Raw genomic sequence first — 10371 nt, 5'->3', positions numbered from 1 at the left:
CACAGAAGCTTGAGGCACTCCTGATGTAGTCGAAGGAGATTCTACCTCACTTCTGGCAGCCTAAGTAATGCATTAAATCAATGCAGCTGACCTAAGGCCACTTATAGGTTTTTTTAAATCTGAAAACAGAACTATCTGTGTATAAAGCAGCGGGTCCGTCTTGTGACCCCCGTAGAAACCTCTCTGAACAGATCATTCACCGCCGGTCAGGAAATAAAATATTGCTTTAATTGAAGACTGCAAATACACTTAGAAATATTTGAGGGAAATGTCATTTTTTTTTTAGTGTAAAAAAATATCGCCACGTTTTACGCACTCATTGCACAAGTTCTAGGCGTTGCTGCGATGGCCGCGCCAAATCGCTTTAAGGCAGCCTTTCTCAACCACTCATGGGTGCCTTCCAGCCTGGTCATATTTTTCACTAGAGCTTTTGCGATGTGTAGACGTGCGTTGAGTGCGTTTTCGCATACGTTTTTGAAGTGTGTCAGCCCATTCATTTTATTGGGCTGCTGCACATGTAGCAAAAAAGCTCATGCAGCATTTTCGGCTGTGAGCTTCCCGCATTTTTTGACCATGTGTTTGACGCGCGTCCATGCACAGGCATAAAAACGCATTTCTACTGACCGCGTTTGGGGCGCCATTAAGAAGTAATAATAATAGCAATACAAATAGTAAAAGTAGCAATAATTATAGGGCCAATATTCACGATTGACTCTATACTGACGACCTGTACTGGCTTTTAAAGCGTCGCCTATGGACAGTTTGGGGTAACACTTTTTTTGCCATTTCACGGGCACCTGTACTTTTTAAGCTTGTCATGTTGGGTATCTATTTACTCAGCACAACCCCATCTTTTATATTGTACTAAAACATTGGGTATTATATGTGTTTTTGTGCACTAAAATTAACTTAAGTGCGTTTTGTACTGAAATGTTGGGTTAATATCACACAACATAAACATTTGCATCTGACACCATTTTATTCTACAGGGTCTCTGCCTTCAGGAAATATACAGGTCTAAAATGTGAATATTAACATGTGCAAAAATGGCTCTGGCAGCGAAAGGGTTAAGAGCTCCTTCACATCATTTGTGCTGAGCTATGTAGAGCAACACAGGCTCAACGCTTGGTCACCTAGAAAACAATCGTTTTCTATGTACCCTGTTTGCACCACAGTGCTGCATTGAGGCGCCGTGCGGTGCATTTTTATTCAGCGCAATGCACCACCACAGCACATTGCAATGCAGACTTGAATGAAGTGGGATTTGTGGAAACGGTAACAGTGCAATGTGTTGTAAGAAAGCATCGCCTCTTAGCGCCTCTTCACAATGGACACCAGCCCACAATGTTTTAGCGTGCTGTAAATGAGCCCTAGAAGGGATATGCAACCATTTATTTTTATATCTGATAGTGTGCGCCAAAATAAGCACTTGCACCAATATTGTAAGTTAGGGACAGTTTGCATTAGCAAGGCTCCATTCACTCCATTACATGCATTAGCAAGACTCCATTCACTCCATTCCATGCATTAGCAAGGCCCCATTCACTCCATTACATGCATTAGCAAGACTCCATTCACTCCATTCCATGCATTAGCAAGGCCCCATTCACTCCATTACATGCATTAGCAAGACTCCATTCACTCCATTCCATGCATTAGCAAGGCCCCATTCACTCCATTACATGCATTAGCAAGACTCCATTCACTCCATTCCATGCATTAGCAAGGCCCCATTCACTCCATTACATGCATTAGCAAGACTCCATTCACTCCATTCCATGCATTAGCAAGGCCCCATTCACTCCATTACATGCATTAGCAAGACTCCATTCACTCCATTCCATGCATTAGCAAGGCCCCATTCACTCCATTACATGCATTAGCAAGACTCCATTCACTCCATTCCATGCATTAGCAAGGCCCCATTCACTCCATTACATGCATTAGCAAGACTCCATTCACTCCATTCCATGCATTAGCAAGGCCCCATTCACTCCATTACATGCATTAGCAAGACTCCATTCACTCCATTCCATGCATTAGCCAGGCTCCATTCACTCCATTCCATGCATTATCCAGGCTCCATTCACATATAACGTTTGCATTTCCCACTCGGTTTTCCGTATGGAAGACCGCGCGGCACGAAAAAGCTATAATCTTTCATCTGCACTGATATCGCTTGTATGCGGCTAACATTTATTTTGCGAGTTGTGCGGTTTCGTACCGTGCCGCCGCAAAAGTCTGAACAGTCCACAATAAAGTGCATTGCTTTTTATGTTAAGAGCAGTTCCATGAGAATTCGGCCAGGTGAATACACGCAGACAAGCGCTCCTTTGCGAATGGAGCCTAAAATGGTCAGCTTTACCGTACGGGCAAATGTCCACTATGGTGGGGGGAAGGTGGTTGGTTTAGTGCCCTGCATTGGCACCGTTTTTTTTTTACTTTATTGAAATTTCTAAGCAACAGCTGCAGTAGAAAACGGACGGCGACTTTGGCTTTGAGCTCTGGTGCATTAATGTAAATTGCAGCACGTTGGCTTTTCTCACAACTGCAACCCGCCTGAAGGAAATGTTTCAGCCTGAACGGGGCAATTGTCTTCTATGTGCCCTTTTGACGACTGGCGTTAATCCAGTGCAGACAAACGCCAGTCACCACACATCATGTGAACCAGCCCTCACAAATTGTTGGACAGACAGCACACCACCATTAGGCAAAAAATGCAATTGTCGGGAGACGCTTCTATAAATCTGCCGCATAAAACCTTAAATAAGTGTATATGGAAATGAGCAGACTTTACTTTGTTATTCCCCCAAATGTGTGGAATTTAAATGCACGCATCATAAAGGTGTAATGAAAGATCTTTCACAGAGCTAGATAGCATTGTGAGAAGCTTGGCATGGAAGTTCTCACTACTGAACTCTCTTTTTGAAAATGCTAATTGCTTGGCTGGTATGTTGATCCAAATACTTTGGACTTTGTGACTTCTCTAGCTGCATGCTTGTTCAAGGTCAGAAAGTACTGAGACCAGATAGCCAGGACACTAGCATTTTCAGAAGAAACTTAGCAATGGCAGCCTCTGTATAATACAGGTTTCCCTTAATAAGTGCGGCTTCATAGCCTTAAAAGCAGAACTCTTAATTAAGGGGTAGCCTCACTGCAACGGTTCATGCTAAATTTCCTCAAGTGCTCATTTTGGTCTAGGGAGGAAAATAACAAAGTTAAGGTGCCCATACACTGCACGAAATCCCGCGATCGTACGAGAATCGTGCAGTGTATGGAAGGCGTGCGACCGTTTCTACTGTACGGTCGCACGTCTTCCGTCGAACCAGCATGCTAGAAAATCCGCCAGGAATCGTACGATTCTCGGCGAGTTAGTGGCCTGCTGGTTCGACAACTGCCGAACGGGCCGAACTGCCCATTTGCAGTCATCGTAAGCCCGCCCCTCATTACAGTCATCGTAAGCCCGCCCCTCAGGGGGGCGGGCTTGCAATGATCGAGAGTACGATCTGCCTGTCCAAGATGGGCAGATCGTACGTTTTTTTAAGTACTTTACAACCATTGCAAGACTATGGTCTTGCAATGGTTGTAAAGTGTATGGCCACCTTTACACTCATGTGAATCTCTGAGCCAGCTAGCTGTGACAGCGCTTTCTCCTGCCTGACACTCCTACGCTGCAACGATAGTATGTCCCTCAATATCCTCGTGTCCTATAGAGTGTATAGAACATGATGACTCAGGGACATTAGACTACTGCTGATGAGGGGGAGGGAGGCTGGAAGGACCAGTCTAAGAGTCTAAGAGCAAGCCGCCTCAGTGGATCAGCTATTTCTTTGGGATAGGCTCGTTTTAAAATGTAACTACTGCTATTGCACTATGGGATCAACTGCATGCCATCAACTAGACAACAAATTCAGAAAATGCAGCCAATCAAATAAAAAGACAGTGGAAAGAGGTGCATGATGCCTCATGCCTCACTAATGTTACTAGTGTCCTGTACACAGATATACTGACTAGTAGCTGGACTTGCACACAATGCAAACATGTTTACCAGTAGCTTACATTAAGGGCCCATTCACACAACTCCAGCATGGTGCATTGCGATACCACAAGGCACGTTAACATGTTTCATGCATTAGTCAATTGCAGTGCCATTCATTTTCAATGGCACCCTAACACACTAATCCTAATAATCCACTAAATGCCTCTGCAAACTCAAATATTACCTTGTACCGTAGTAGTGACATCACCACTGTGCTGTACATACTGTATACATGTCTTTATCAGATCATGCCAGCTCGTTATTGCTCTCATCTCCTAAGCCATCCACAACTCTGCCCCCGGATATATCTCAGACCTTGTCTCAAAGTATCACCCTAAACGTCCCCTCCGCTCATCCATTGACCTCCTGCTTTTCAGCTCCCTTGTCCACTCCTCCCATACTCGCCTCCAGGACTTCTCTAGAGTCTCTCCCATCCTCTGGAACTCCTTACCCAAACCTGTCCGTCTATCTCCCACCTTGACTGCCTTTAGGCGTTCCCTAAAGACTCATCTCTCCAGGGAAGCCTATCCCACCTCAACATAACCACTGAACCTTCACATTCTCACATAATTCATTCCCACAGCTACCTCATGTATCATTTCCCCCTGTAAAGCGCTGTGCAAACTGTTGGCGCTATATAAATACTATGTAATAATAATAATAATAATATCTGTGTGAATACAGAATCATTTATTTGAAACTGAACTCCAGGAACAGAAACGTTCATGTAAATATATTCCTCAATAGCTACAAGGTTAAAAATCCATTGTAAACGTAGCAGTGACATCACTGTGCTCTATATGGCATGTGCAGAGAGCAGAACTGTGGGAGGGGCCCAGCAGGCTCCACCCACTGCAAGCCTGCAGAAAATTACAGGTGGGGGCGGAGACCAGACCAGTCAACAGGAAGTGCTGTTACTGGCAGGATCTCAAAGTAAGAAACTTTGCAACAGATTCATAAAAAAAAAAAAAAAACACGATTTGCTTAAAGCGAAAGTAGTTATATATTTAAAAAGAGCTGACACTTTTTTGGGTTTCTGTACACTGAGCCTCACGGTATTCCTTGCAGAGAAGAAATAACTTCCATGCCCATGCAAGGGAATAACCGCGTTGGGGCCTGGTCAACCATAGGCTGAAGACTTCTTTGAACCCGGGAGAAGACCGGGATAAAGATGGAGGTGTCAGTGAGGGATGAGAGTGAGATTTTGAAGCGCTGGAGGGGATCAGTTTGGCAGGTATGCTGTCGTAATGTTTTAATATACTTTGCATACCAGCACATTATGGCTAAAAGCTCCTCCCCTTTTTTTTTTACTCTCACTTTAAGAAGATGTGTACAGTTAATATAGGGTCAATACCCTGCTGGAACATAGGATTTAGGGTTTACATACACTTTGAATATGGAGTCATTTTAATAAGTGAAGCTAGTCACAGAATTGGCAGGATTGGACTTAAAAATGTTAATGAATGAAAACAAATACAACCATTTTGGCCAAATGTGCATGTTTATACATTGAGCAGATACCATTTCCATCAGCGTGGAAACAATAGTGACCATCCAGGAAAATCGACATACAATTATGATTGTTTATGGAAAAGTCCTTCAGCATTTGAACCACCTCGTCATCGCATGTGTATTGTAGCAGGCAGACACCCACCAGCAGAAAGCTCTGGTTGGGGGGATTAATCTATTCGGCAAGCTACAAAGTGGGTTCCGATTGCTCTGGGCAGTGCCAGTGGCCTCTACCTGCCATGCATATCATCACACACACACACAAATGCAATGAATGGTTGGCAGAGCTGACCTTGCAACTTTATGGAATGCAGCAAAGTCAAAAGGTTTGCTGTCGTGAGGGTAGCTGGACCTTCCTCTAAAAGGTCTATGGGCTGCCTCAATGCCATGGCTCAGTCATTGCCATGACTCCTTGTAAGTGAAGAACCTGGCAATAAAAGGTTATTCTCCTCCTTTCTATTACCACTATGATCGCTCCTAGACAATGACAGACATACCTGTCAGCTCAACAGTCAATGGAATAGCACAATATGTGCAAGAAATTTCCCTGGCTTCAGGTTAAATCTGGAGTAAAGATTAAAAAAGGAGGGGGTTCTGTCAATAGCAACACAAGTACTTACTTCAACTTCCTATCCTGTATAAAAAAAAACACAACTGGAAACATTGGTAGTATAAATCCCACATTAAATGGCAGGCCAGGATGAATAACAGGGGAGAAGCAGCAATGTTTAGATGCTGCACAGCATAATACAGAATAGCTTCACCCATGCAGGACAGCCATAAGGAAAGACTTGGTATTCTACTATTCATTTTTACCCACGAGGCCGGACCCAATGTAAAAAAATGGGTTGGGGTGATGCGCTGTAAAATGCACATTAGTACATGGCAATTTGTGCAATGCATTGCTGTGCCATGACACCTAAACCCACAACCACAGTAGCCATCAGCACACTCACGCTGCATTACAAGAAAGGATCATGTAAGTTTTTTTGTCTGTTGAGGTGAGTTAAGGCAACATATGCTACTGTGCGCTGCAACCGCACTATAACCCTTTTAGTGCAATTAAAATAATGTTTAATCTCCTGTACTTTCTCCAGCTGGACATCTACTAAAACTGTAAGACTAGCATGGCCCCTGTGCAAGAATGACACACAAATTCATGAAGCTTTCCAAAAATTTTTATCTGACTTTGTACCACCAAAACTGGGGTGAGCAATTCAGAAAATCCTGGTACTATTGGTTTGAATATATCCTGCAGACTACCAGGCCCTGTTAAAGGATACCTCCACTTTAAAAATCTAAAAAAATTAAAACAATAGTGAAAAAAGTAATAGAGCAAATATAATTGCCGCACAAGCCGTTTTGCTGTTTAGTGTTATTAAAAATTACCTTTGCATTTGAAACTGTAGCTGCTGTAATATTCTAAATCTGTCAAAAAAATTGAATGCAATATGGCGACCTGGAAATGTCACTTCCTGCTTCTATGATTGGCTGACCGATTTTCCCAGAAGTCTACACTGAGATCAATGTATCTTATCCTTCCACTACAGTATAGACAACATCCTGGTTGCCTCTCCACTGTAATGGTCGGCATAGTCCCAGTTTTGCGCCTGTGAAGAAATTAGCAAATATAGGTGCGACTGGTCAAAATATAAACTGGACAAGGTTTGGCCAAAATGGGGGGGAATTTAAAATATAGCAATAATTTAATAATAAAAGTAGATTCTAAGTCCTAGGAGGTATGGGGGTTCATTTCCATTTGATGTTCCTGAATAGTATGTTGATGCACGTTGGCATGCGTTTTCAGACTGGTAGCGTTTTTAAAGGATCCAATTTAATGGGCCTGAACTGCAAATATAAGTCAATCCTCCTAATACGCAGCAAGCAGGACTTTCTTCCAAGGCACTGAAATGCAATGCTCTGCTGGGAATAGGCATCACTGAAAACAGACCTCACCTCTGTATATTTTGCACGAAAATGCATCAAAATACATGGCAGCACATTCAGCTAATACAAGCCCTCAGTGTTTCTTTAAACAAGCACCCTTAAAGGCTTACGCAGGGCCACCTTAAAAACACCCCTGAACAGTATTATAGCAAAGGTAATTAGGGTTATTCAGCAAACTGACTTAAGTGGTAATCTCGGTTTTCTTTAAAAATATGGTCTACGATTCTGCTCCCGTTACCTTTGGCAGTGCAGCAACCCTCAAGGGCTGATTCATAATAAAAGAAGGGCAGTCTCCAGAGAAATTCTAAACCTCTAATTGCTCTTGTAATTTTATGTTGCCAGAGTGGTCACTTTAATCCCAAAAGAAACACACTATATAATGTATTACTTGAGCCTCATCGCATGTAGCCCGAAAAAAGGTTCCACTCGAAAATGCAAAGCACCTGAAAGAACAATCCAAATTTCACAGTGCACTGTCCAACATTCCCAATAAATGGGCCCTGGAAGCCCAGCCTCCCCCTGATTGAAGATTGTTGCTTACGAAGGAGAATCAATTTTCTCTGCTGTAGTTCATACAGAGAACATTTACAGTCTCCATCCAGAATGTATGCTGCAGACAGGAAGTGAAATGGAACCAGTAGCCACATCTGGACCAAGCTTTATTTTTACAAACAACACAAACATTTGACAGCACGCATGAAACTGCTGTGCCTGAGCTCTCCTTTCAATAGCAATTAACACTCACAGACAAGCCTCATTCTTCAGAGGTCTCAGTGTTCAGGGCACCGTACAGTCTGATACTAGCCACATGCTACGTCTAGCACTGCTCTTCTTATGGGAGGGAGATGGTTTATCCTGAAACACTTTTTATATTATGATCTTAAAGCAAAACTCCAGCTGGTTGAACTTCAAATAAATGGATTCAAAAATTGGCATGTATGTGGGAAGCAGTGTGTGTGTGTATGTGTGGTTAGGGATGGTAATAGGGGGTGCAGGCAGTCCTCCTGCACCTACCAGGCTCGTGTGCTATCAGGTCATTAGAATTGCCCAGCAGGTGCTGTGTGCGCTCGCCCCCATTGCAGCATCATATGGGGCCCAATTATTTCTAATTTCAGCCCTGGGGACAGGGCCACCAATAGGGGTGTACAGGCAGTCCTCTCGAACTGGGCCCTATCTGGTCGGCAGGGGTGCCTGTCAGGCCAGCACCATATAGGGCTCCATTTCTTCTAATGTTGGCCCCATGTGTGTAAGAGTGAGATAATACTGAAATACATATCTAAACGATAATGTCTGGTGTGTGATAGCTTTGTAAGGAAATTGAATATTTGATCTCTCTTACAGAATACACAATTGACAATGACACCCTGTTTATATCATTAACAGCCAAATGGGTAGAAGACGCCAACTGGCTGTTAGCACATCTGTTAGTCAAGCTAATCATCTCAACTCCAGGCAAAACTTCATAGAATGGGGAGATCGATAATATCTATCAGGTTTTAAAGTATATTTATAATCAAACCTTTTTCAAAACCTTCAGTTTTGAAAGGAGAATGGAAGAATTAGGCCCTTTGTCAAGTTTTTATTGCGGCCTCTGCATCTAGTGGAGAGCTTCACCCTTCTGGGACTATCACCGCTGAGACAGAAAACAAGGGGAAATTCAAAATGTTTCACCAGAACAAGAGGGGAAGCGAAATCTTCCAACAGGGATCCCTGTTGGTGTGACAACTGTCTTAGAGGGGACTCCCTCTTGCGTTGGAGAGATTTTCTCCCATTTTCTGTTTCAGAAAGTGAAGGGAAATCTGAGCACAGACAGCGAAATATATACCAGCAGACTTTTCAGCCCTTTCCCATGAAAAAACAGAAAAGTTTTGGCTATACATACACTTTAAATACTGCCCGTTTCTGTGTTAAGTAGATTTCCACCTACTTCCCATTTCATCTGTCTCCCATCCTCTGGACAGGAAGCGAGGGAAGGCCTCCCCAATGGAGATGGAGACTGAAAAAAAAAAAATACTTGGCAGAGGTGCTAACCTTTCCCCACTCGACTATAAAAATAGTTTCTACATTACAGTTACTAGAATGGGTGGGATAGAGGCATTAGGTCAGCAGCCCATGTGTAATCACTGCTTATGAGTTATTGTGTAATGTTTCAATACACATCTGTGAGGCTGATGTGTAACACAATTGCTGTACAATCATCACAAATATAGAAGATCCTATCAGTTTTTATGTATATTGCATGAGGTAAATACACACTCCCATACCTTTTTTTAATGAAGTCACCAGACCTGACTGTTGGGATATGTAGATCCCACTGCTCTCAATCAAACATGATGTGGTTTATAAAGCTGTATTTGCAAGCACAGTGCAGCCAGCATACCCCTTATCGTGATAATATCCCAAATGGTCTCTTGGCATAACTTTGGCATCTATTTCTTTTATTTCCTAGTGATAAACTATTTAAGAAAAATACCTATATTTTGATCTAGTAATATTAACGTAAAATATTAAGGTAAAATCAATATTAATAATGATATTAATATTAAGGTAAAATTAAAGCCAAGAACAAAAATGTATTGTATATTGCAGCCTAGCAGCCCTTAGATTTGGTGGCTGCCTTCCTTTTTTTTTAGGCAACAAACATTTTTAGCAAGTTCAGAAAATACCTGCTGACCTTGCCAGAAATGCAGCGTCCTGGTCCCTTCCTGTGAGATGAACTAGAAGCAAAAACAATGTTATCAATCTTGTGTAAATTATGAATCCCATCAATCCCCATGTAATGGAGATGAAGTCAACCACGGCTCTCTCAATAGATACAGTGGAGGTGTGAGCGTTGTCACCAGTGGCGTAACAACCGGGGGGGGGGGCAGGGGGGG

The sequence above is a fragment of the Nanorana parkeri genome, unplaced genomic scaffold (genome assembly GCF_000935625.1).
Source record: "Nanorana parkeri isolate BGI_ZX_2015 unplaced genomic scaffold, ASM93562v1 scaffold74, whole genome shotgun sequence".
Classification (NCBI taxonomy): Eukaryota; Metazoa; Chordata; class Amphibia; order Anura; family Dicroglossidae; genus Nanorana; species Nanorana parkeri.
The sequence above is the reverse complement of the archived record's forward strand: the minus strand, read 5'-3'. Positions refer to the sequence as shown.